This window comes from Parus major, chromosome 8 (assembly GCF_001522545.3).
Source record: "Parus major isolate Abel chromosome 8, Parus_major1.1, whole genome shotgun sequence".
NCBI lineage: Eukaryota > Metazoa > Chordata > Aves > Passeriformes > Paridae > Parus > Parus major.
In genome coordinates, this window is record NC_031777.1 from 13,608,696 (window position 1) to 13,636,182 (window position 27,487).

General features: G+C 39.4%; 1 long non-coding RNA gene across 2 annotated transcripts in view; it reads right to left on the bottom strand.

The window, feature by feature from the left end:
* Positions 1-6,242: 6,242 nt before the first annotated feature.
* The window catches only part of LOC117244797, an 82,027-nt gene continuing 60,782 nt past the window's right edge, over positions 6,243-27,487 (bottom strand). For both annotated transcript variants that reach the window (XR_004498559.1, XR_004498558.1), the window contains 3 exons: positions 26,459-26,517; positions 12,287-12,365; positions 6,243-11,340 (listed from right to left, as the gene is read on the bottom strand). This is a non-coding gene — a long non-coding RNA (uncharacterized LOC117244797). The remainder of the gene's footprint in view (positions 11,341-12,286; positions 12,366-26,458; positions 26,518-27,487) is intronic.

Genomic DNA, 27,487 nt, shown 5'->3' on the forward strand with positions numbered 1-27,487 from the left:
TGAACACTTATTTATATAAATGTTTAATTATGTTATGAATTAAATAAGTATCAATCTAGACTATCCCATAACAACATATTACAGCAACAAGAAATCAATTTGTTACCTTGTCACCTTTTAATCTTATGCAATGTTGCTAGCTTTTATGGTAGCAGAAAGAGTTAATAAGAATAGCGAATTTAATTAATCTGCTCTACTTACTTTGTACACCGCCATTTCTTTCTCAGTTGAGTGCAGGCTGACTACACATTTGCACTAGAAATTACAAGTGAGTGAAGCAAATACTTTCATGAGTCATAAACTTTACCAATCTCTTATATCAATATTTCTTGTCAGAAGTTAAAGGCAACCAATTGATAAAGTCACTTTCAAAAAAATATAGATGGATTAAGCACATTCCAAACTACCATTTACAGTACAATAAAGTCTGACTGCTTTGAATGACCCAGAAGGTTGCCCTAGCATGGGCTGAGACCTGTTCTTAGTTTGCTGCATCATATTTTATTGTCTGGTTTAAGAAACAGCTTAGAGATTTTTCACCTGGCAAGGCTGACTAGCTAGAATAGCCTAGAAATAGTAAGGGGAAACCCACTCCTCCATGTATTTCCACCTAAAGACAAAGAGTTGTTCAAAGGACTCCCCAGTCAACTTCCCACAAGCAAATCATGCCCATGAACAGAGATGCAGCAGGTGGTCTGTGTCCTGCACTACAGCCAAATGCAAAAACATATATATAAAGGCAAAGCCACAATTGTCATAGCTGGTGACCTTGGGGACAGCCATGGACATGGCCCTGCTCTATTCCTCTCTGCTCCCTGCAGGTGACACATCAGGGTAAGGGCTGGACACCAGCACTGCACAGATTGTCCCCATCCACCCCTGTATGCCTTTTGGCCTCTCTGGACCATGGCTGGCACTGCCACAGTGGGACTCCTGTCCCAGCTGGAGTTGAGGTCCCCATATCGGAACAGGACTCTTATGTCCCTCACAGCCTCCCACTAAAATATGGCCAAAGCATTCAAGCACTTCCCTGATGGGACTTCTGGATATTCTGGATCACTCAGACTAGCATCAGGTGGAAAATCTTGGGAATTCTTCTGTTCATTCTTAAGACCAATGCATGTTCAAATTCAGTGGAATTGGGGTCGAGGATGTAGTTTAATGTTTAAAACTACAATTCAATGGCTACAATTTTTTGCTATAAGGAGACTCCAGGCTTGAAGAGGTTGTTTTCCTGCTTGCTGCCCCCAAGGAACACAAATGCAGGCTAGACAGTCAAGGTTTATGGAGAGAAGTAATATCTTTTATGAGACCAACTATTAGAGTTGGGGGGAAAATACACAAGCAAAGCAGCCATTCTTTAGGTCTGAAACTGAGGTTTCAAACTGCAGCAAAAGCATGTTGGAAAGCTATGCTCTGGGTTGAAGTTATTATATGATCAATTAGACATTATGAGAGGAAAGGACAATTAGCACCTCTGGAGCAGCAAATGGCTGCAGAACAGGAGCCATGCCAGAGTCACTCACTCCCATGGGACAGCAATGAGAGAAACAGAGATAGTTGGACATGAGTGAAAAGTGAAAAGCTAACAGGAAGGGAATGAAAATTACAAAATTACATGGTCCCTGCTTTTTAGTATTTCCTAGAATGGGGAATGTTCATTTGCAGCTTTTCTCTGCAGTTTGTTTTGTAAATAAGCTTTGAAAATTAGAATGTTATAAAAGATGGTTTTTCTGAAAAATAATGTTCAGCCTGTGATGATATTTCTATCATATCTTCTTGAATGCCTGAAGGAATTAATTTTGGTGTATGGGGCTCATTGAATCTCACACCATTTCCACAGATTTACTTGGTGCACTGAATAAAACCTACCACAGTACTGGTACCTATGTGGGTGTGTCCACGCCATGGAAAAATAAACTGGACTACAGAAAAACTAAACAGTACCACTAGACAGATATTATGCTTATCACAAAAATATCAAAATAATTATTAGAAAGCCTTTTGTCTTCTTCTTGACTTAGCTTTTATGGATTAACTCAATTAAAAATAATTTACCTATGACCTGCAGATTAGCTTTTCTCCTTTGCATAATACATTCAAAATTATTGTGGATACCATAATAAAGAAGTCCCAAATAGCTTTTAACTTTTGTAATCCTGTTAATGGGATATGGCTGTCTCATTTTATTTTCCCATATTACAAAGCAGAAATACATTTATGCACTCCTTGCTATTTCCTAACATAAGGCACCCAGAATACCTTTGTGAAAGTGGAATAATCACTAAAACATTAACTATTACATTATTACTATTACTGCACCCATCTTGGCTACCAGTTTTCTGCATCTTTCACTCTGGAGGAAGAAAAAAAAAATGCTTGGAAACTCACAGAGCAGGCAAGAAAATTATTATATTGGATTATAGAAACTTTACGAAGTCTAACCTAAGGTTAGAATTCAACCTTGTTTTATTTGATCCTGTAGCCATTAAATGCCACCTTTATGCTGACCTTAGTGACTTCCAGCTCAGACCTGCCACCTCCTTAAGGCAATTCCAGCATTTCCCATGCATGCAGCTGCAATGGGCAGAGCTGTCCATAACAGATGACTGCTCCCTGTACCACCTGTTTTAGCTAGCAGATACATTCAAAGAGAATTACAGGCTCCATTTTATTAAAAGAGCTAACAAGGACAACAAAGGTATAACACAGAGACAGGGTATGGTTTAACAGAAATACTGACAGTTCCACATGCTTTAATTTCTTCTCAAACCGTGAGGAGCTGTTGGCTGCAATGCTCAGTGAGAGCCATCTCCTTTCACAGCAAGCACCCAGGATACTGATGGTTCTCAGACCTGTCCAGAGTTAGTCATGGCATTAATACCTCTGTTCTCCATTCTCTTAATCACTTAAGGCTCAATCATCCTTGCCCACCAAGAACTTGAAAGGGAATGGTATTGGAGATCTAAAATCAGGCTGTACTTTGGTTGACATAACTTACCCTCCTCAAAAGACAACATTTTCCTTGGCAGGTGATAAGCAGCACCTCCCACGTTTAGATGCTGCTTATTAAACCACAGTGAATTTCAGATAATTAGCAACCTTTTTAAAAACAGCACATTACTCATTTCAAACCTTTATCCAGACAAAATTATATTTAAGACATTTTAAAAATCTGCCATTTTCCATGCTTTCAAAATTATTACTCTGTTCTAATAGGAAGAAAAGAAAAAAAAACAAAACAAAACAATAAAACGGGATAAATCATAAGGAGCCCAAAAGCAGGGCAAGCATTCAGCATCAGTGGTAGTATTTGGATTGTTTGACTAAGTGAATACTGCAAAGATGTTCAATCTCCCTAGCAAAGACAGTCCCTCAGATGATAATGATATGGCATTTTTATTACATTCTAAAAACAACACTAGATTTGTAAAACCAATTCAATGCCTGTATACCTCTGGTGGGTGCTCTTTTTAACTTTTGCAATGTATTACATTACCCACATTTGGTAGGCAGTGAATTATTATGCTTAATTATTTATTATTGTACTTAAGCACACATTGCTGGATTTTCTGTAAAAGGAGATTTGCTTATATTTAGAATTGATATAAGGAAGGTATATTTACCAGGATGGAGGCATACCTATCCCACAGGAAATACTGCACATTTATCAAATCCTTCCATTACTCTGCTGGCTGTAGCTTCTGCCCACAGACAGGTGTAAGGGGACTGACCCACCTGCCCTCCCATTCTACAATATTTATAATATTGTGCAACAATAACAGTGGCCATAAAGAATATACAAAAAAGCAATTCCTTTTTTACTCTTTGCTTGCAGTCACAACTGTCTAGCTACTCTGTGTCCTTCCCATCATTCCCTGCCTTGTTCAGCAGGGCTATTGGAAAGGATGCAAGCAGGGCAGGGTTGCCAAAGCTGCTGAGCTGAGGGACCCCAGTTGACCCTTGCTCATAACACTGCAATTTATTTGGGACCTGGGGTGCGTGGTTGCAAGTTTTGCCCTCTGCTGCCTACAGCCCTTGAGCACTTCTAATTACAGTTTGTCAGCTGTTCTCCCCCTTCTACACACCCCTAATCACACTTCTCCCTCATCAACCTGGGAGCTCTGCAGGGGTTAACTTTGAAAAATTTTACAGTAAAGGCAGCTTTTATTGTAGTGGAAATTACAGAAAGAGAAAAAGCAATTTAGTCTTTTATGTGGTTCACAGTTTCACTAATGCCATAGACTTTTAACTGCCTTGAGTTGTTATGCATTAACTCACAAAAGCATGGTACACAAACACTGCTAAAATAAAAAATAACATAAGACACCTCAAACTTGAACTGCTCAAACATAGGCTTAATTCCTCAAATACCAATAATGCTTTTATATAACAGCTTTGTTAGTGCCCTCAGCTTCTAGCCAAAGTCACTATAAAGTAAACTACTCAAACAAGGCTGCAGAAGAAAAAGGTTTTTAAAACTGTGAAGAATTCCTTACTCCTCTTGTGGTGTAGTGTTCCTAGTGCTTTCTGCATCTCCTGTCATGTGATGACAACAGGAACTTAGATAAAAGGCTACATGGCCAGTTGAATCAGTTGAGCTGGAACAAGGACTCACTGTTGTGGGATATCCCTGTGTTGCTGCTGGTGCTGAATAGATCACATGGACACAGGTCGAGGTGTGGTGAAAGGAAGAGAGAGTTTATTTTTCCTCCCAGGACTTATAGGCTTGTGACCATGGCCAGGGACTGGATGGTCAGGATAGCACCTTTCCAACCACACTGGCCGTGAGAGATGTCCATCACAAGACGTGTAACAGAAAGAATGTACACATATCTCTGTTTACAGTTACTGTCCTGGGAAAGTCTTTAGAAAACCATGTCAGCAAGCTCAGAAGCTGAGTTTTCAGGGCGACACCCCTGTTCACTTCTGGGGTGAAATCTGTTCAGAAGACTTTCATAGTCTTTAGTTCTGATTACACCATTCAGCACTGCATGTCTCCAGCTCTCTCTTGTCCAGTTGACCCTTGCCAACTGTCTGGCATAAAAAAATGTCATTCTCTCAAAGAAAACTGCTTCAAGGACTAGAAAAAGGTCTAGTTAGTGTTTTCTCCTCCCTTCCTTCCCATCAGGTATAGGATTGAATCTCTCAACACAAGATGAGAGGTGTTTCCAGCACTCTGCTTATTTTACAACCGTGTGAGGCAAAGTTCCTCCAAAGTATTTTATCCTTTTATCTTTGGCCTGCAAAACAGGACAGAGGACAAATTGAGATAAGAGTAATCACCTGAATTATTTTGTTGAGCCCCAGCTTCAAATTCCAGAATTTGTAATTTTGTCTGAGGAGTCACTGACATTGCAGTGCCCAGCATGCAAGCAGATACCAAGCACACTGAGACTGTTCAATTATTTCTGGGTAGCACAGTCACAAATAAAGAACTACCTTTGTTATCCTTTGAGATATGAACTCCTTAACAAAGCGGTTCTCACTTGTCACTTAACATGGATACACTAAAACCCATATCAGATTAAGGACATGAGTACATGACTATGCTTTAAATAAGCTAGCACCAGATATCTATGTCCGTGGCTTTTCTAAAAAAGATCGTCCAGGGAAGTTAAGATAAACCAACTAAACCCATGATGATAATACATGTAAGTCAAAATGCATTAAATCCCTCTGTGGATATTCTCACTGAGAGGCAAAGTAGTCTGATTTTACTGTAAAGAGGATTAAGCTACCATGAACTACAGCCATTTTCCTTTTGAACTAGATCTTCCACAGAGGAGTTTAAAGCACTGTAGCCTTGGTGCACTTACTTCACATACATCCTTAATTTATCTGAATTTTCCTACAAATGGAACAAGCCTTGATTAACCAAAAGGCTCCTTTACTGAATTTCTGCTGACGTTGAACCACATTACCAGTTTGCTTGGTTTACAGATGTCCTATATAAAACAGCTAAGGTTGTTTTACAACCAGCAGAACCAGAGGCACCCTTTTATATTGCACAGGAAAATGCCAGCAGTGGGTGTGGAACCCGGGACACCTTGCAGGATCACCGACTGCAGTGCTCATCCTAAACTGTTGTTAATCTTGAAAAGCAAACAAAAAACCAAAATTTGAATTCAGTATTACAGCCCATCTGGAAATGTCTTCTTAAGCATGAAAAGACACAAATAAGGCATTCTCACAGGACAAATTTGGGATGGAAGGCATTTTTGTCCTCCTCCCTGAGCGGGGTTAGCATAGCACTGGAGAACCCACATCACTGACCTGAGGTATCCTGATTTCAGCTGGGAGTTGATTTTCTTCCAAGCACATACAGTGCAGTGTTTTGGATTTAGGGTGAGAATACTGCTGGTGACACACTGATGTTTTAGCTGTTGCTAAGTAGTGCTTACTCTAAATGAAGGCTTTTTCATTTTCCCATGCTCTGCCAGCAAACAGGTGCACAAGAGGCTGGGAGGGAGCAGAGCAGCACAGCTGACCCGAGCTGGCCAGAGGGATATTCCACACCACACAATGTCATGCTCCGTAAATAAACTGGGGGGAGCTGGCCAAGAGCTGCAGATCACTGCTTGGGGATGGGCTGGCATCAGTCAGACAGTGGTTAACAGTTCTATTGTGTATCACCTGCATTTCTTTAGACCCCTCTCTTTTCATTATTATTACAATTTTTTTCCCTTTATTTTGATTATTAAACTCTTCGTATCTCAACCCATAATGATTATCTTTTTACTCATTCTCCTCCCCATCCCACTAGGTAAGAAATGGTACTTACCTGCTGTCTGCAGTTAAGTCATGACAAGAAGATGCATTTTTAGAGGTTAAATCAGATGCACTCTGAAATTTATCCATCCCACGCTCACAGATGAAATGCTAACTAATGAGCAAGGAAGAGCAAACACTTCCTCAATCTGATTCTGACTCTGATGTTAGTTTTAGTATCTGAATGATAAATTTTACACTTGACTAAAATGAAATTGATACAATTCATATTTCTGAGTATTGGCAGGTAATTGAGATGTGGCAAATAAAAATCCAAAGAAAATAAAGCAAAAATACTTTAAACAAAGATTACTCTTGATTTCTAAAAGGTAGTTTGGTTTCAAACTACCAAATTTGTGCCAGCAAATAGAGAGCTCTAACTACAATATGAAAGAAAAAAAAAGCTACTAATTCTCCAAATCTTGTCTTTATCCAGTTTTCTCCATAGCACATACAGACATACACTTGCAATAGAGTTTTGTGCTAAAGTATCTATTGTTATTCCCTATGGATCTGAGATATTAACGTTGGCAGAGGGAAAGTTTAAAAGAAATCTAACACACAGAGATGTTGAGCTTCATTTTTTATTATGTCTTTGTTAATTCTTGACCTTCCCCAAAAAGAATGAGAAGGAATCTGCCCACCCAAAGAGGCAGTAGCTGCCAGAGGCACTGCTGGTCTCACACCTGCAATCCAAATGCCAGCAACAGCAACACCTCTGCACATCTGGGGCAGAAAGCAGCAGCTCTGCTGCCAGTGGTCCTGCAGGAGAGCTCTAGAAACTGCTTTTGCTTTGACTCCAAGCAGGTTACAATTGTCTCTGCAGTGCATCTCCAAGTAACCAGCATCAAGACAAGGCTTATGTACACTAAGCTGTTGTACCACTTAGATGAAAATCTGGGATTGTTTTCTCTGTGGTGATCTACATCAGATTAAATAAGAGTCAGATCTAAGAAGAGAGTCTAGCAGTAAAAAATAAAAAATTAAACAAGAAGCAAAAGACTACCTACTGTTCATGAAACAGAGAATATGTCCATCTCACGTGTGCTAGTAAAATGTTTTAAATTTATTCAATCATTCTCTATAAGAAAGAGATTTTTCTTACAGATCTCTGTTTCACCAATGCACAAGCCACCACAGAAAGAGCACCCCTACAACTCCCATAAATACAAGACCCTTCATACTAGATTACAACACAGATTTTTACTTGCTTTTTATACCAAAAGTGCTAGAATTACAGCAGGAACTACATTGTGTTAAATCATTATTATTATTAGCAATTGAAAGATTTATTTAAACTGTAACTGAAAAATTCCTTGTGCAAGTTCAGAGAGCACAGTGTCATCCTTACACTCCCAGCTCTGTTACCCTGTGCTTCCACATGAGGTGGCTCAAACCTCCTCCATGCCCACGGAGCCTGTCCATGTCCCATGGTGCTGCAGCCTGCTACCCTGAGGGACACTGCAAGATCTCTGCCCGTGAGAGGTGGCTCCTGTCCCTGCTGCTAGGAACACTGCGAGCCACAAGGGTCCCCATCCCCTTGACCTACCACGGTCACTGCGTGCTGGGATATGCTATCGACAGGGACAAGCTTCAACATTCATCCTCAAGTGGCAAATTGTACACATCAGGTCGTCTGGCACAGTCTGAATCTCCTGCCAAGAAAAGCTTGGGGGCACGTGTGGCTGCAAGGGACCAGTCATTCAATGCATATTTCTCCTGCAAAACTTTCTTCAGTGTCTGCACTGCTCTATGATTATCTGAACGCTATTCAATCTACCTCTAACCTGAGTTACGTAAGTATATTTGCATGTAGATTGTAAGCATTATACTAAATGAGATGGGACTGCCTATGTAATCATGCCGTGACTTTCCCTTAGGGAAACCTGGTAAAATTATGTTCTATTACATTTGTAAAATACTACCCATTAAAAGCAGGAATAAAACTTTTATGTTCATGTGAAACAAAGCACAAAAGATTCTCCACCCTTTAACTTGTATCAATTTTGATACGAAAGAAGCATTTTCCAGGCAAGAAGGGAATCTGAATTTGACTTCACTATTATGTGCTTTTGGCTTTGATTGTTTGAAAGTTAAGCCTCTTAACAAAATTCTGTATTTTTTTCTTATTTGAACATTATGAAACAAGAGAACAAAACCAGTTCATCTGCCTGGAAGATGACAGACAACAACCTTGGAACAAATTTTCTTGGGGACTTCTTATTTGTTATTGTCTATGCCCCAGAAGAGAACAACTCTTTGTACTGTACTATTCAAGGTCTTTCCCTTTTGCTGCTGGTCAATTCATTGTTTTAATTCGTCGATGCTCTGGCAAACCTTCAAGTATGTCATGGGAGAATTTTAAAAATGAAGCATTCATTTAGAAGTCGCACAGTGGTGATATATATACAGAGCTTCAATTTAAACCATTATTGCATACCATCCTTTTCCTTTTGTAATGATCTATTAAATGCTTTCAAGTATGGAGAAGGAATAGCAACCTGTAGATCTGAATGGAGCCCAGATGACCTATAAAATACATCCTGCCTCACTGCCTGACTACTTCCAGCTCTCATCTCTAATGGTTACTATTGTTATTCTACCATTCAGACAACCACACACATCAATTATACATTCTTCTGGGTCACAAACCTATTTTCACAGGCAACATTTTTGTCTTAATGCATGACTCCTCTTCTTCAACCAGTGACCAAAGTTGAAGGTCTCAATATTAAAACGATATTACTTTTTCTATGTCGATAATTGGAAAAGCAGCTTCATGGAAATCAGAAGGTGCAGCTTTTTGAACTATTTATAAGAGTATGTTTAGACCATATATTGTCTCTTTATTACAGCAAATGTATTAGGCAGTACTTTGTGCTTTAGGTGAACATTTTTTCTTTTGTTCTATTGGTGCCTGGCAGCACAGCTATAATTAAATGTCCCCTGCCTTCTCTATTTTATGACACTTAAAATTCAGTCATCTTAATTGGACTTTTCCTAAGCATATAAATGGCTGGCTCAAGAAACAAAACTTTTCTCAGTGAAGCAAACCCAAAACCTTTCACTATGCATTATCTCAGTGACTTTTTTAGAGTCTTTGGCTTCTGTTTGCCTTTTTTAAGTGATTATGATGACAATAGTTTCAGATAACTATCTGAAATAAGGCTAAGACAGGTCTCTAAATTAATTTCTTCTGCATGTACTATTCTCACAAACAAACCACTCATTATTTCCAAAGGGGCAAAGTAATTTCGGTTTCTTGGTTGACAAAATGAATAGAGGAAGGTAACACACCACTTCCAAATGTTTCTTGCACATCAAGTATATTCTTAAAACTCAAAGTGAGAATTCAGGGTAAGAGTCCTGAAGCCTCTTCAGCAAGATGTGAGGGCCAGGCATCAGCTCTGTCCAGCCACAGGAGCCAGCAGCACCCCATCAGCAGCAGGGCCTCGCCAGCAGTCCTGGGGGCTGGAGGAACACACCCAACTCACCACCACTCACTGGAGTGCAGAACATCTGCCTGCCTCAAGGAGGTTGCTTCTAGCCGTGGGATGCCAGCACCAGAGATGCCATCAGATCAACCCGACATGTTAAAGACCAAATCAGTGGAACAACCTCTGCAGCTAAACTGTTGAATTTCCATCATTTCAAGCTCTAGTCCCAACAGCCTTCTCAGGACAGAGCCAGTTTTGCTGGATACAAGATTAGGCTTCTCTCCTGTAGGCACAGTGGGCACCACAACAAAATCATGGTATGTTTAAGCCACGCAAACTGACCTACTGAGAATGGATATTTGAGATAGTCAGAGAATCTTGTACTTGGATGAGTAACGCCACAACCAAGGAAAGCATCCATTCACTGGCAGACACAAGCACCCAACAAACCAGAACAAATATGCAGATGACTACAGAGAAACAAAAATTGCTTCATTTGTGTATAGACATACACACATAAATGTTCATGTTCATATAAATGCACATTCAAGTACACACACACCAGCAGGCACAAACCTAAACAGAAACCTGCTAGCTTTTTGCCTACTGTAGGCTTTTTGCCTACTGTTTCCTCCAGCCATGAACCACTTTCTCAGGATAGTGTTACAGTCAGAGGCTTGTGGACAATCATGCCAGTCTGATCCTGAAGCATTCTCCTCATATGCTCAGTCTCTGCTGCCATCCTCATTGAGCAGGTTAATTGCCCTACAAAAAGCAGCTCTTCCCTTTGGAGACCTATGACCAGGGGTGTGGCATCATTAGGAAAATCCTTTAAAAAGTAGTTTCATGTTCTCTTCATTTTTTTCTGGGGCATAAGTCAGGGCAGGGGAATAATTTCTAAAGCTGGCTTAAAAAACCTTGTTCTTTTCAAGCGTACTCAGAGGCATGAGATGAGTTTTCTTAACTCACTTGTCTTCTTGTCCTGGTTTCTCCTTCCCCTGGATCAGCCAAAGAAGTCACATCTCTCTAAGGACATCAGTCTATAGAGTTTGCAAGGGTTTTTACTCCATGTTCAAACATGTGCCATTTTCAGGACAAGCCAGTCCAGCATTCAGGATCTGTATTTTCCATGCTGCAAAATTCAAGAAAGGGTCTTCAGGTGCTAGGTAACATGAAAGGATGGTAATGGAGCCCATTTCAGTCACTTTGTAACCATACCACGAGGACCACATTAATTCCTAGTCTCTCATCCTGGTCACCCACTCTGTGCCTTAACTCATCCCACATGAAGATAATTTTTAAAGAAAACCCTTGGTTTATCCTCATGAGAAGAGCTGAAGTTGAAGGGATGGCCAAAGCCCTGCATTCCTGTATTTCACATGGTCACAGGTTCAGGCCTTTAAAGCAGCTGGTTGGAACCATTTAGCTGAATTCTGTTCAGATCTAGGAAAACTGACAGATAAATATTATTTAACACAGAGGTTTCTGGTTGGCTGGTTGATTTGTTTGTTTGTGGAGGCAAGGGGGTGGGCTAGGTTTAACCTTATTATAACTAAGCCTATATAAATGCAAATACTGTTTTCATAGATATAATTTCATAAAGCAAAAGTACCCACAATCTTTAGCAGTGAAATTCAAGTGGCAACTGTGACAAGTAAAGAAAAATGAATGCAGTTAACTTCAGCCATTCCTGCTCATCTGAAAGCTTGTGTCAGTTCCTAAATAAGCTTTTCATTTTCCCTATTCAGTCTGCTGATCTTTGTTGATTTACAGCATGAATGAGCATAGCACATTGCAACTTGTAGAGTATATTTTTCCTAAATAATAAAACATTTATTGCAGACCCATCAAGCCTGCTAGTAGCTTTGAATTATTATTGCAATGAAGTGCCATGTTAACAACTCATTTACACTGTTGCAGAAGACTCTGGCTTAACACTATATGTACTTTAATCCCATTCAGGAGTGAGGGCTCCCTAAAATATAGCTAGAGCTGATAAATCACAATTTGAAGGTATTTTTCTAATCAACTGTTTTTCCAGATGAAGCTGCCTTCATCAAGTCCATCCCACCCCTCACCTTCCCTGCTGAGCAACAGCAGCTGAGCGAGCCACTTCCACATGGTGTTCTCGGCAAGCTCCAGCCTCAGGCTCTCCCTCTGTCAAAACAAGAAAGAATATTTAGTGGAGAGCTACAAAGATCTTATTGCTTTGGGAAGAAAATAATTTGTTGGGCAGAGAGTGAGGTCTGTATTTTGGTGGCTCTCGGAAGGGTCTGACCTACAGCTTCATCACTGGCCTGGGATGGGTACCAGCTCTAGCTGAGGAGGCACAGGAGCACAGGCTCCCTGAAAAGCAGGAGCTCCCCAGGGCAGGGCAGTGCTCAACACTGCCACTCTCCCCAGCTGCACGGGCCCAGAGAGAAGGGACACACCGCAGGAAGATGCTTCTGCTGGAGCACTCACATGTTTTGGATGATACAATAACAATAATTATGATAATGATGATTATAATAAATAATAAATTATTTATTAAATAATAATAAATTATTAACAAATGAGGAAAAAATCACCCAGAAGTACATACATAATTGTCCATGCACCAATCAGAAATTATCTTGTTAGTCAGAGCTTAGAACCAGGGTAACACTTCTTTCCACCAGGATTCCCTTGGCATAGACAATACACTGCAAAACCCACCTTTACATGAGCATCCTGCAATTTTGCAGCAAATGCCCCAAGGCCACAGTGAGGCCAGAATCAACACAGCAGAGGGAAGGACATGCTGTCCAGCACACAGGGACATGCTGTGATTGCCTCTGGAGATGGTGGCACGGTGTTAAAGAAGGCACAAGACACACCATCTCCACGATGAGCACTAGTGCTGTCCCTGCAGCACCCTGCTGCCCCTCCATAGTCAGCTGTGTACCAGTGCTGCTGACACAGCTGCAGCACTGTGCCCAGACTAGGACAGTGTGCTCAGACCAGGCTTAGCCACCCCAAATCTGATGGGTATGGACTCCTAGGAATGTGCTGTATGATATCCTATGTCACAGGATATCCAAATTATGACCATTTTTGCATTGTAGCATTGTTGTTTTGACAGATACCCGCCATCAAACAATTTACTGCTCCTGGTATCTTGTGGGCTTGTGATTTATTTATAAGACCCCAAAGATAATTTTTCAACAGTATTGTTTCTAGTTCCTAACACTTTGTTCTGCTACTTATGAGAAATACATCCTTTCCTGAATATAATTTAATTTGTGTCCAATAAATACAAATTCTTCTTGCACAATCTTCCATTTCTATTTAATAACCTGGGAGAGACATCACTAATTTCTTTAACTATCTTGGGTACAGTCAGAGTACCCAAAATTTCACCAAATTTTGACCAAGTCATGTCTAACAAATACTTTTTACCACATCATCAGGGCAGCCAGTCCATTCCTGAGGTCATTCATAAATAATTTTATTTCCTTAGTCTTTTTTTAAAGTTTTGCTATCATTTTCAAAGTCCCTGGAACTGCTTATAGTAGAGGGCAGAATTTTACTTCTCATCTATTAGTTTTGTTCGCAAAAACATTGGGTTTAGTTGGGTTTTTTCTTTCCCTAGTACTCCAGGTTGAATATTGACTTTATTCACTTGAAAAAGCCTCCAACTTCAGTTCCATTTCAATCTCCTTCCAGGGACTGACTCTAAACCAGCAACGTGCACTATTTCCCGTGAAACTAAACAAGCCAGAGCCTCTCTCCTACCACCAGCTGCCTCATCTAATCCAGCACCAGAAGCCAGATGTCCCAGACAAAGGCAACACTTCCAACACACATGTACCTGCTCTCCCTCACAGGCATCGGTGAGAGAGGCCACCAGAAAGAAGCCATGTGGCAAAAACTGCTAAATATGTCCCATTAGTTAGAGAAACATTCCTGCATGCAAAATCACATTGCTCTTATTCAGCTAAAATTGCATGGCTGAAAAATACAGCCATAAAACCCACATCCTACCTCCTAAAGGTATTAAATAATGGTAACCTAACTCAATTTCAATACCCCTTTCACATGAATATGCTTATTCTGCTTTATTTCAAATAAATTACCTAGTTAAAAAAATTATTTGAACTGTAAGGCACAAATAAGTGAGCATTATTGTTTGCTGGTTGACTAGATAAGGAGTTAAACATCTAGAGGTGAAGTGGAGGACAATTAATGTACTACCCTGCTTAATTATCATACAATGCCCACTTCTCAGGGAATTAGAGCTATTATGATCTACTCCTACGAATAAATGAGAATTTTAGCTCTCAGAGGGTAATGCAATAGTTTTGGAAATAATCTTTTTATGAGATTGTGGCTTTATCAGTTATGTTTCAGAGTTGGTATAAACACTGTGTATCATAGGAGAACAACTTTGGACAGGCTTGTAATTTTAATTTGTGTACTCATTCTTTCAGTTCACTTTTCCTATGCTCTTATTCTAGAAACAAAAGGAAAAATTAATTTGTTTTCTTAGATCTTTTCACAAAACATTATCAGAACAGTCATATGCAAATAAAAATACAAATTGTGATTTAAACAGTAAAAATTATGTATAAATTGGTTTCCAATACAACTGAACACTCAGGAAAAGCAGTCCTGATGATGCTCAGTCATATCCATACATTGGAGGGTAACTCAATCACAGCTTCAAAGACAAAGAAAGAGGAAAGGATACTTTTTTCAGAATTTTACATGATGTTGTAAGACATCTGTTTTTATTCAATTTTATATAAAAATATTCTTTATGGGACATTCAGACATTCAAAATTCTTTTAATCTTTATCAACAGAACTGCTGAGTTATCCAACGCTGCCCGGTTTCAGTTTCACATTCACCTTTCCAGCAGACAGAACAAACCTAAGCATACACAAGTTTTAAAGCAGCTTGACCACAAAAGAAAGCTTTAGGAGACCCAAATAGTGGACCATATGTGATATCAAATGGGCAAGCCATTAGCATCAGCTGTGAACATATTGTACCAACTGGGAATGAAAATAAAACATTCAACTACCAACTGTTATAATCTGTAAATAGTCCCCAATAGAACCCAATTCCTCTGGGTTCCAAAAATATATGAATAGGGTGACTCACTGGGGCCCCATTGTCCTGTTCATAAGTAATGCAGCAGATTTGCTCCTAGAAAAAAACCAAGAAAAAAACCCCAGAAACTGTGGTTAGTGAGATCTGATATTAGCAACAGGCTTTGTATATTAAAAGACTCTTGGGCTTTTTGAAACTGTATCTAAAGATTTCATATTCGGGATAACAAAATAAAGAATTCTTTTGAAACAACTTTTCTCTTTACAATGTGAAACATGAAAAAAAAAAAAAATATCCCCATTGCAAATTATGTTGAGAAACTGGCAGAATACTAGAAAATTTACAGAGGGCACCAAACTACTGAGAATTCGTTGTACAGCTGGCAAGTGCACTCCTACCTACTAGTTGCTTCACATTTAATAATGCATGTTATGAACAGATGGATAGAATGTCAATAAGGCTCTCTGTATCATCAGTGGTAATGAAATAGTGGACTTTGAATGCTTAATAGCACAGAAAACAAAAAGCCTAGAGGAAATTTGTCAATGTCGTGCATGCAATACTTCAGCAGTGCTTTAACACTGTTAGTGTGAGGCCATATGTTTCTTCTAACAGGATCTACTGTAGCTGGGTGCCAAAAAAAGTTTGACACTTTTTTTTTTAACTCCTACAACATGTTAAGAGCAAATACCCTGTGAATCAGTCAAGCAGAGTAGTCAGCAGAAGTGCAATATCATTACTCTTCTTTACTCCTTTCCTCAATGAAAAGAAGTTAAAGGAAACTTAATGGTAAACATTATTCTTTATACCTGTTTCAGAAATACATTCAAAAGTAATCTTTTTACAATTAAATATAAAGGCACCAATATGTTTTACGCAGTAGATCTTGTTGTCAAGAGCTGTAAAAGATGTGAATTTAGAAAATATTGCAAGTATAAATAAAGAAGAAAATATACATAGCAGCACCTAGAAATCAGACACATTAAAAGGAATAAAACACACAATTCTCTTTGTCAAATAATCTTAGGCAAAACTCAGCTAAAATATCCAGTAAAAATATATTCCAGCCTTGGAATAGTCAAAATGAGGAGGATAGCAGCAAGTGGCCATTCTAAAGTGCAGATCTGGGAATAAGTGTGAATGAGCACACCAGGCACAGGCTTTCTCTGTAAAATGGATGGACAAACTGCAGCCTGGCAGGTAGTAGCACCTCCAAAGACTACAAGGACACCTGGAGTGGTGTTTCCACCCTGCACACTTTTCAGGGAAACTGCCCTCAATATTTCAGGAAGCGTTAGACAGCTGTGGCAGGTAAGCCTCTGTGAAACACCAAGATCTCAGGTTCCACAGTATAACTGTAATCCTAAGCATGTGAAGTCAGCAGAACAAGTTTAACTATTGATTCTGGGAGAACAATTAGACAATGTTCTAACAGTCTGAAAACTCCTCAGGAAAGGCTCAAGTACTTTGAGCAGAAAAGCAATACTTTCTGCCTTGTGAGTCACTGGTAAGTGACCAAACTCCCTATCCATGCCCTCCTTCCCCACATTCTCCTCAAAGCCTTCCAGAGCTGCTCCAGTGCTACCCAGTCATGCTACCCTGAGGTGCACACCATGCTTGTCAGCCAGGACACCCAAAAGTGCCCCTTTTGATTCCCAAGCCACCACACAAGGCCACTTTGGGATGGGATCTCTACCACCACTGAACTCAGCTGTGAAAACATTCTGTGTGTCCAAAAGTATTTAGAGAAGTTTGATAGACAAACAACATTTCCCGAGAAAACCAGGCTAGAAATGACAGCTGAAAGCTGTGTAAGCTATTTCAATTTCTTCCCCTTTCCTGCAAGACAGAACACCCATAACTAATAATAATAAAAAAAGTTGCGTTAAAAAGAAAGCAAATTTTTCCAGCTGCCTGCAGGTTTTGGTGTATGTAGCACCAATACCCACCAGCATGCAGCAGGAGATTGCAGCTGCTTCCTTGCAGAGGGAAAGGATGTGCAGAGAAGCAGAGCCTGTCTCTCAGTGCCAGGAATGCACTGGCTTGTTCTCTGAGCTGGCACAGGCTGGACCCCTTCCTGCAACCCTGAACTATGCAAACACAGGACTGGCCATACCAGTAAGCCCCATGAAAACTTGCTACAGCTCTCTGCATTTCTCTGCATTAACATATCCCAGTTTCTCCTGAATAAGAAGCTAAAATTCAACCCAATTCCAAATCAAACCTCAAACTTAAGAAGAGCATCAACCACCTTTCTCCTGCCTTCTGTTTCCTCAGAAATATTCTGAGTTCTGACCTCAAGAGCTGCATCTAACAAGAATGAAGTGAATTTTTTGCAAGTTGCAGAGGTACAAAGACTAAGCAGAATGCAGTCTTTCTGTGAAGCAGAGCAGCAAGAGATGAGAAATTAAGAACCAAGTACCAGTTGGGGATCCTCACTCACAGTGACCATAAGAGCTGTGCATTGAGAATTAGAAAGACGGCAAAGGGACTTATGTCAAATCACTGATGAAAATAGGCTGCTTATCAGATTTCTCAAAGCTGAAATCTCTTGTGTTCTTTGGACCCTGAGAAAGAGAACACGAAGAAAATGCTGTGATGAGCATCTGACTGTCATATGTTTGATGGTAAATGTAGTTATCAGTCTAGCAGGTCTTAGGTGAGTTTTTCAAAACCAAAAAGATATTGGTAAACTGAAGAAAGTTTCTTAAGGGAAAAGAAAAAAATCTAGAAATATTTAACATGTGTAAAAGCTATCAAGGAAAAAAGGCATGACTAGAAATAATGAAAAGAAAAAGCTTAAGTGCAACAGAGTATCGGGAAAGCCTTCCTGACAGTGAGATGTATTAGCCTGTGAAATAGTCTCCCAAGAAGAGATATGGAAGCTTTCACTTGGGATTTTAAAAACTAAAGTTGACATAACACTAAAAAAAATGTTCTCAATGAAATAATTCTACACTGGCAAAAAAAGCAGGCAGAATGATCTATTATGTCTTTTCTAAGTTTCTTCAGTCTTTGATGCTTTATGAACATGTCTTGAACAGCCAAAGGTTATCAGAAAGGAGCTTCTTCAATTAATATGATGAACAAGATTACAAAGGTGATCACTGTGAGAGCCTATTACAAAGCATCTCTCTAAATACCAAAAAGGAGATGCTTTTAGGACAGTGGAAATTTTAACCAAGACCTGACAAATACAACCTCAATCCACCAGCTTTCAAATACATGCTCAGTTTTAAATATGACCTTATTTCCCATTAATTTAAAGAAACACAAACTCCTATCTAAAATGAACTTAAAAGAAACAGGCTACCCAAGAGTGTTTGGAAAGTTGCATTCTCTCTACGCAGACCTGGGAAATACTATGAGTAACCAGATTTAAGCAAATACTATTTATTACACATGTATATTAACACTTTTCAAGTCTCCACTGACATGTTCTGCATCTCCATCTGAAACTGTTCTGTCTTCTCATACATTGGCGTATCATTACCAATATCAGTATTTAGCATATACTGTGTTTCATTCACTTCTCCAAGATCACTGATGAACAATTCAACAGAGTCATGGAAATAATGAATTGCTGAGTTAGTGGCTGAGAATAAAAAGAAAGAAAAAAGTGCCCAGTAAATATAACCTACAATAATATTTTCAACTTTTTCTTGCCAATAAGTTACTAAACACTCAGCTATAATGTAGTTGTAAACTATTTCCTCTAGGAACATTACTGAGGGTAAATCAAGGTTGACTTAAAAAGAACTCTCCATTTATGTGTTTTAAATAACAACACACTATTTGTATATATTAAAAAAAAAATCCCATCCTCTATGGGACATGCAATATACACCTAAAGAATAAAAAGATTTGATATCTTGTCATCCAAAAAGTCGCATTTGCAAATATTAAGTGACTCTACAGCACAGGTGCCTCTCACTCTCTCAGTCATATTTTAAGTCCTTCACCCACTTGTACCATGATTTCATCCCAAAATAACTCCCCAGTTTGATAGAAACACAATCACAAGGAGTTCCTTGTAAGGACAGAAAGTGGGGAAGAGAAGAATTAGCTCATAGTCCTCTCTCCTGCCCATCTCACTGCTCCTTGGGCAGCTGAGTGTCCCAGCACCCCACAGGGACCGCTGCTCCCCTTCCTCACTCCACCTGGACCCTCCCCACCTTTTCTCCCCACACCCTTTTATTTTTCCCTCTTATTATAAGACTTTTCACAAGCATTACTATTATTATTATTATTGTCTGAGTTTTACAGCTGGCACATCATCCCCTGCTGCACTAAATCAACACTTGTGAAAGCAGCAGCCTTGGAGTGAGTGAGTAGAGCTGCTGCTTGCAGAAGTGTCAATTTGGTGCAGCAGGGGATGGGGTCGCAGCTGCCAGAGAAGAGAGGCCCTATTTTATGCCTCAAAATGATAAAAATGTCAGAGGGGAGGGAAATCTGTACAAAATATAAAAGGGGTATAGAACAAAGAAAATAAAGAAGAGGAAGAGGGGAAAAGGGTTCAAAAGAAGGAAGAAAGAGGAAAATGATACCGCACAATGGAACAAAATCACCACTGAATAAGATACAGGATTTTTGTAAGTAGGCGCTTTCAAGTTAAAAACAAGTCCTATGCATATCAAAAAATATGACCCTTATGATAGTGCCATTCTGCTTTGGGGGAGGGGATATCTGGTTCATTAAACCGAAATTATTGTCTTAACTACATCTGTGATAGGTTAGAATATGCTTCTAAGCACAAATGCAGGGTATAAAAAGATTATTTCACAGAGGGCTTGATTTTAAGTGGAAATTCAAAGTAGAAGACTGAGAATCCTGCATTCAGAAGTCTGAATCACCAAAAGTGAACAGAAATTCCATGTTCTGGAGTAAATTTGGGCATCTCTAAATCTACCATTGTTTAGAGGCTCCCATTTGAAAGTAGGTACTTATTATTTTGTATATTAAAAGGAAAATAAGCCAAAAGAAAGTGTAGATCCAAAAGCAGTCACAAAAACTCATGTTTGCTTTACACACTTATAAATAAGCAAATCTAATGCATATTTCAAATACCATTGTCAATAATGTTTTCCTTTCAAGGATTACCTTTGTTTCTTCTAATCTTTCTATGGGAGCTTCTACTTTACTCTTTATTAATTTTCCAGTGTGTACTTGAAGAAAGCAAGTAGAAAATGGGCTACACAGCTTTGTAGAAGCTCCAAAATTTGGCTCTGTAGGTCACCTTATACATACACCCAAGCAACCTCATTTTCTCTCTCTGTTCCTTTTCTTTGACCATGTTTCCTATCCAGATATTAGATGAAAATAATAACAAAATTCAATGAACAAGCAGACAAAACTAAAAATCTGAAAAGAAGCCAAATGAAGAGACTTTCCTATGAAAGGAAAACATAGATTAAATATTCCTTATCAAGGCAATTGAGCTCTGCAATACTGTAAAAGAGACAAGGCAAGTGCACCTTGTGAATTTTACACAAAATTTCAACGATTTATTTTTAAAATATTATGTAAAGTTCATCAATTCATCCAGTCCAATATTTAACAAAAGTTTGACAAAAGAAGGGCTTGGTTTATAAATCTCATAATCTAAGATTGAAATGAAGATTTTATGAACCTGCAGGGCTCCCCCCTCCTTGCATTTCAGGTAAGGTGGGTCTCCGATGTCCTGCTGCCAGGGTGGACACCTAACCACAGCGTGGCTTTCTCAGTCTTCTGAACTCCTCACCCCTAAAGGGTCAGAAAAAAATGAATTTGTGCCCAGTCAGAGCCAGGGGAGCTCAGCCAGTAGGTGACACCCAGCACAACCATCTCCCACCAGCTCTTCTCCCAGGATCAGCTCCTGCAGAACTGGCCAGAGAGCATCCAGCAAGGTACACCTGGGTATACCAACACATACACAGCCAGATCCTGTGCCCCCAGAAGTTAAAGACAGCTATTTGTCTTTATAATATATTTTATATTGGCCATGTGCAGCTCAATGCCTGGGACCCCTCCCAGTAATTACAGTTCTTGTGGCTGCAGTGGTTCCTCTGGGTGCTCCAGCAGTTCTTCCATCAGCCTTTAAACAGCTGAAGTTCTTCACATTTGTTTGTGAGGATTTTAAGACACCTTTGCATTACAAAGAATAGATGTAACAGGGCCCAAGTGCACTGTGAATTCATGTGTTTGGGCTCACGTGAGAGTGGGGTGGAGGTTTCCCAAGCTCTCCCACAAGAGCAGCTCTGTGATCTGGGCACACTTGGATGTAATAACCCAAAGTAGCCCTCCCTCCCTCAAGACTACTCTGTGTTAGGGCTTGTTTTCTTTCTACTTGCACTTTGTGGCCTGATTCAACACACAACCTACTGTACACTCTCTCCTCCTGTTCTGACCTTACCTGGTCCCTATGCTATTCATAAGGTGAACTTTCAACATTCTCCATCAAAAGGAAGATGGATGTAGATTCTGCCTCAAGGAAAAATCCAGCATGGACACATGTAAAGAATGAAGAATGTCATTTCTGTAACTGGTCTTGGAATATAACACTGGTCATTTTTCAAAGACTTTTTGGAAGGAGCATATTTGCAGGACACATTTCAAATGTGGTCTCAAAACTTAAACACTTTGTTACAAGAATTCATTACTCCCCTTATGTCCACTTCATTTTGCAAAGTAAATTGTACAGCCCCTCAGCTCCTATCACTATCCTGGTGCCCATCTGGCAGTCACCACTCTTTACTGATACTCACATTTGACTCCATGCTTCGTGTTCATAAGTCTTGAAAAGATACAACCATTCCTTTCTTCACAATTTGCCAAATTTAAACACAAATATTAAAAAAGGCCACAAAACCCTCCAACTTCATTGATATTGAAGTCAATATTCAAGAATGACTACTAGCTTAGGTATGTGGCATTGTTTTTCTCTAGCAGTTAGACTAACAATACAAATAGCAGACTAATTCTTTTATGAAAAACTCCTTTGTTTAGTTGATAGAGCCATTAGGTTTTTAAAAAGCCATGTTAGGGGTCTAGCAAGATTAACATTGTGTCATCTGATTATATTATATATCAACGTATTGATCAACCAGTCTAATTGTATAGCCTTCTTCAGGCTTGTTCTAACCTTCCACAAAAAGGCCTCCCAGACCAAGCAAAGTTGTTGTTAGTTATAGCTCAGCCTCTATAAAACATACAATATGCAAAAACAAGAGCAAAAGATGCACATTAGGCAGTCCATCAATTAAAATACTTCTCTAAACCTACTCCTTGCAGCAATACCAGTGTAATTGAAAATTTCTTCAGGAACAAATTTAAAGGCAGAACAGTGACATTAAGCAAATTAATGATTATCAAACAGATCTGTGCCCTTTTCATTTACCTTCTTCAGCTGGTAGGTATTCATTCAGCTCATTGTGTACATCAAATTACAAGAATGCCTCAGACCACCTTCAGAAAGCGTTTGCACAGTATGAACACTGGAACTACCAAAGACAGAGAACTATTCTCCTCCTGCCAAATTCCTCTTTCTTTTACAAGATCTACAGTGTTTCCATGAAAAGTCATGCAGTGAGAACTCCTCAGTTATTCCTTATCATTTAATGTGATTCCAAGTTATTAAAAAAATAAAAAAGGGGAGGAGGAAGGGAGAAAGCAACCTTTTACTTTGACCTTTACATAAATGACCTATTCAGTGTAAACACACATGGAGTGTAAAGCCTAAATTCTTTAAAATGGGCCTAATTTTCTACTGTTACTAATTCTTTCTCCATGTTTTCCTTCCCTTGGACTAGAGGCAAAATACACATTCAGCTTGCTGCCCATTCAGCAGCAAGAGTCAGCTCAACTATCCCTGGTCCCCTAGGTTTTAAGTTTTGTTCTAGAGCTGCTCTTGTGCTGTGTCACTCTGAATTAACAGATAAGCAACTTTTCATAGTGCTGAATGATGAACCATGATTAAACAAGGACTCAAACATTTCAGTAATCCCTGCTTTGGATGGGGTGCAACAACTGCTGCTCTCTCAAAAGGTCTTGTGCTGGTAATTGTGTTTGTTCCCTGATTTACATTGGTGACAAACATCAGTTTCACTTACCATGAGAAAAGACAGCTGCTAGTCAGGGTGTTTATGGTACACTGATGCCATACTGATAGGAATAGTGTAGCCCAATCCAAACAGAGCAGAAAAAGCCCCACATTTTGGCTTGGGACAAAATCAGTGTGTCTTGCTGGCAGAATAGATCAAGACAAGAGAATACAGCTGAGCTAATAATATGCTGAGTGACAGTAGTTCCTGCAGTCGCTAATGCTGCCATGGCAGAACTTCTGGCCTGTTTTCTACAAGTCTTTATTCACACCAGCTTACACCTCAAAAAGAAAACCAGTAGCATGCAGCCAAAAACTTTCTCCTACAAGAAAACTTTCCTCTATTACGAAAACTAAATAAATACAATCCAAAAATATTTATGAATCTGAATGTTTGTAACACTGGTTCAATTCCAATGATTTTTGAAGCAACTGGTTTTTTAAAAATCAGAATTTATAGCCTTAAACAATGAAATGAGCAGGCACTATTAAAAAAATAATTATATTTTATACAATTATCCATTATTATCTATTTCACAATAGCCTAAAATTGCATACATATATCCAAGAGTACTGTGCTCACATTTACAGGATTACCACAGTACATCCACGCTTGGGATTTAATTTCTAAGGACTGACATGGTCGCTGTGGAACTTGGGGTGGCAGTATGAGTTTGGAGGACACCTGAGAGACAGGAATGCTGGGCAGAGGATGTCAGCAAAGCACCACCTAAAGCTGTGCCCATCCCACAGCCCCTTCCTGCTCTGGCCTCCACCAACTGCTTGCTACTCCCAGACCCATCAACACAGCTGCTCTCCAGAGCAGAACAGGATCTGACCTGCCTTTGAACCAAAACCAGAGAGGTTTTATCAGCTCCTGCTCTCAGCCCAAATCCATGGCAGGACACAGCCAGCTGCGATGGCCTCAGATGCTGTTTGGTCCTATAAACACCACTAAGTTATTTCTAAGACACTCTCAAGCACGAGGGGACAAAACATTACCATCAATTAATTCTTAGCATAACGACAATTGTGGAAGCGGAGCAAATATTTATTTTGTAAGACGTGTGTTGCCATGGGAACAGCTGCAGACGCCGAGGGCTGTGCCAAGGCTGAGGGGCTGTGTGCCCCCTGTGCCCTGCAGCGCCAGGCTCCAGCCGGGCGGCACTCGGCACCCGGGACAGCAGCACCCAACAGGAGGCTGGCACATGCTGCCACAGCCTGCCAGGGAGGAGGACGGGGAAAGCAGCACTAATTCCCAAAAAGCTACTGCAATTTACGCTCCAGCAGCTCTGACCTACTTTGTAAGTAGCAAGTTATCTCATTAATTTGCTCAAAATAGCAGATCGTTCTGTGTGAAGGGATGAAAAACAAAATCCATCATTTCCGCTGCAGGAGGAGCACCAAAAAGAGACAACTCCATGCTTGTCACTGCAGCTGTAGTTTCTTCTCTGAGGTAACAAACAGATGAGCGATCCATCTCTAGTTGCACATGTGTGAGACAGCAGCTGAAGCCAGCCACCCACCGCAAGCTGCACACGGGAGAGCCCGGTCCCCATGGCCCAAGGCATCATCATTACAGCTGGCAAGGCTGAGCTGAGCAGTCCTCGTCCCACGCCTGGCCCCACAGCATTCTCCCTCAGTGAGGGCTCTACAGCAGTATCTGGTGACTTCTAAAAGGGCAGTTTACCCACGTTTTGGTTATTAGTCAGTCTATAAGTGGGTTTCCCTCAAAGCTTATTTGTCCTTGTAAAGGGCATATGCACAGACTTGGTAAAAAGCAAACAAGAAAATTAAATACTAACCCTAGGACTTTTAAATTTTTTTCATTGCTCTTAGCACATCATTCCTTGGTCTTTTCTGTATGATTAGAAATTGTTTTGCCTCCGTAAGTGCAATTAATTTTGTTTTCAGGTTTATATTATTACTGTACCCATATATTAAACACAGTGCATACATACATGAGCATATGCAACCAGTATTCTGATGGAGGCATGAGAGAATCCCTTTAAAAAAAACCCACAATATTTCAGTCCAATTATAACAGAAAAAATCTTCAAACATTGGAGTACAATGTAGCTACCCTAGAGAATAGATATTTGGTTTTCTGACCAGCAGTAACAGTCTGTAATTGAACAGCTGCAGAAAAGAGAGGAAACAAACATCCAACAAATTAGTTTTCAAGACTATGTTCACAGAAAATTTCTACTGTATTGTGCTTTCGATCACAACATGATAAACAGAGTTCCTCCCTTCCTTCTCTGATCTTCTACAAAACAAATTAGAGTGGTCTGTAGAAGTTTAACCTATTGTATTGCATATTCCCTCACTCACTGAAGCAAGTTAAGCACAGAGTAGCTCAAGAACTGAATGTTTTCATGACTGTAAGGAGAGTCAGTTCCCAAGTAGAAATTCACTTATTAAACAGATACAATCATTTTTCTTTTTTTTTTTTTTTACTAAATTTTGCTCAAAAATAGTAACTTTTTCATGTAGTTTTTGGTTTATTTGTATTTTTTTTACATGCCTCTGCCATTATTAGCATTGCAAACAAGATATCAATCAAAAGGACAAGGCAAAATTTTAATCATACTTATTTTAAAAGTGCAAACCCTAGATTTTCAGAGAGAATGGAGGAATGCATAATAAAATACGAATTTAATTCATATATGTGTATCTGCATCTATTTATATTGATAAAATCTACTGCTGAAGTCATAAATGTTTAAATCCATCCACTGCTTTTGTTCATTTCCCATTTTCAGGAAAAAAAGAAAAAGAAAGTTCTTTACTACAGTACAAAGAAAAATGTTCTAATACCAAAAGATCCAATTAAAATAATAGGGCCATTTGTTTCAGTAGGATTTCACACATACAAGAGAAATGCTAACCCTTGGGAGAATGTTTCTCAGCTCATTTAACAATATATGTTTCCTCTGATATGAAAACTTTAGCTTTTGCATTATAACATCATTGCTAACAAGGCACACGTATATATCTCATAAGTAGATGGAAACACAAATGTGGGAGGAATTATAATAGTTCTTTATCCATACTGCATTCCTCTCAGGATAGACTTGCATCTGTTGTTTACTCACCTAGGTAGCTTTTTCCTCTCCACACATTTAAAATACACACTCAAGAAAGGCTCTGTACTCTGAAAGACAAGAAGAGAAGCGAAAAACTAAGATACACCAGTCAGGGAAAAAACCATGAAGGGAAAGAAAGGAAGAATTTGTGTTCCAGTTCCAGGGCCACCAAAACATTTCAAAGCTGGCATAGAGCGTTTTCCACCAGCCAAAAGAAAGCTGGATTGCTCCCACTGGGACACCCTGGGCAGGGAGGCTGGGCAGGGCTGCACAGAAGCTCCTGGTTCTGTCAGCAGCCAGGGACAGCAGCAAACCTGAAGTCTGCAACTCAGGAGGGGCAGTTCTTATCCAGGCAGTCTTAATGGCAATGAAATAGAAAAGCTAAAATTATTAGGTCATTAGAAGTTTACTTCCCATTTTTGTGTACCTGGAAAAAAAAACTCTGATTGGAGATGAACTTTTTTATTTTTTAAGTGGTTTTACGAGTCAGTTAAAGATAGTCAGGACTAGCATTTGATGTCAGTGAACAATTTCTAACACCTGGATATTTTAACATTGCAATAAATCCACATTCTAAATTTTCCTGTTTATACCAGCATCTAATTTTCTCCATTTGTATGCGAAAGTTCAAACTTGACCAGTCAAGCCATTAACAAGGGAATATTTCTTTTTGTAGATCACTTTCCACTGACTATGACCACACAAATATTTCTACCTAACCGTGAGGACAAATGTAAAACTAAGATCTGAAACATCAAATCCCTAAAAGAATTTAGGCAATAATCTCAAATTACAGATACAGTTCTACAGTCAAAATGTCAAAATTATGTCCAACCAATTCAGGATAGAAACATGAATGATGTGATTAGGAATTTCATAAAGCCAACATAAGGGACAGATCTCTAGGAAAAAGCTGGTCTCTGAATACTTTTTTTCTGCAATACTGTACTTGTAAGTCTAGAACTAAAACTTGCACATGCCTTGTATATTTGATTGACTCCATAAGGTTTTCATCTAAATTCAAAATATAACTGTGTT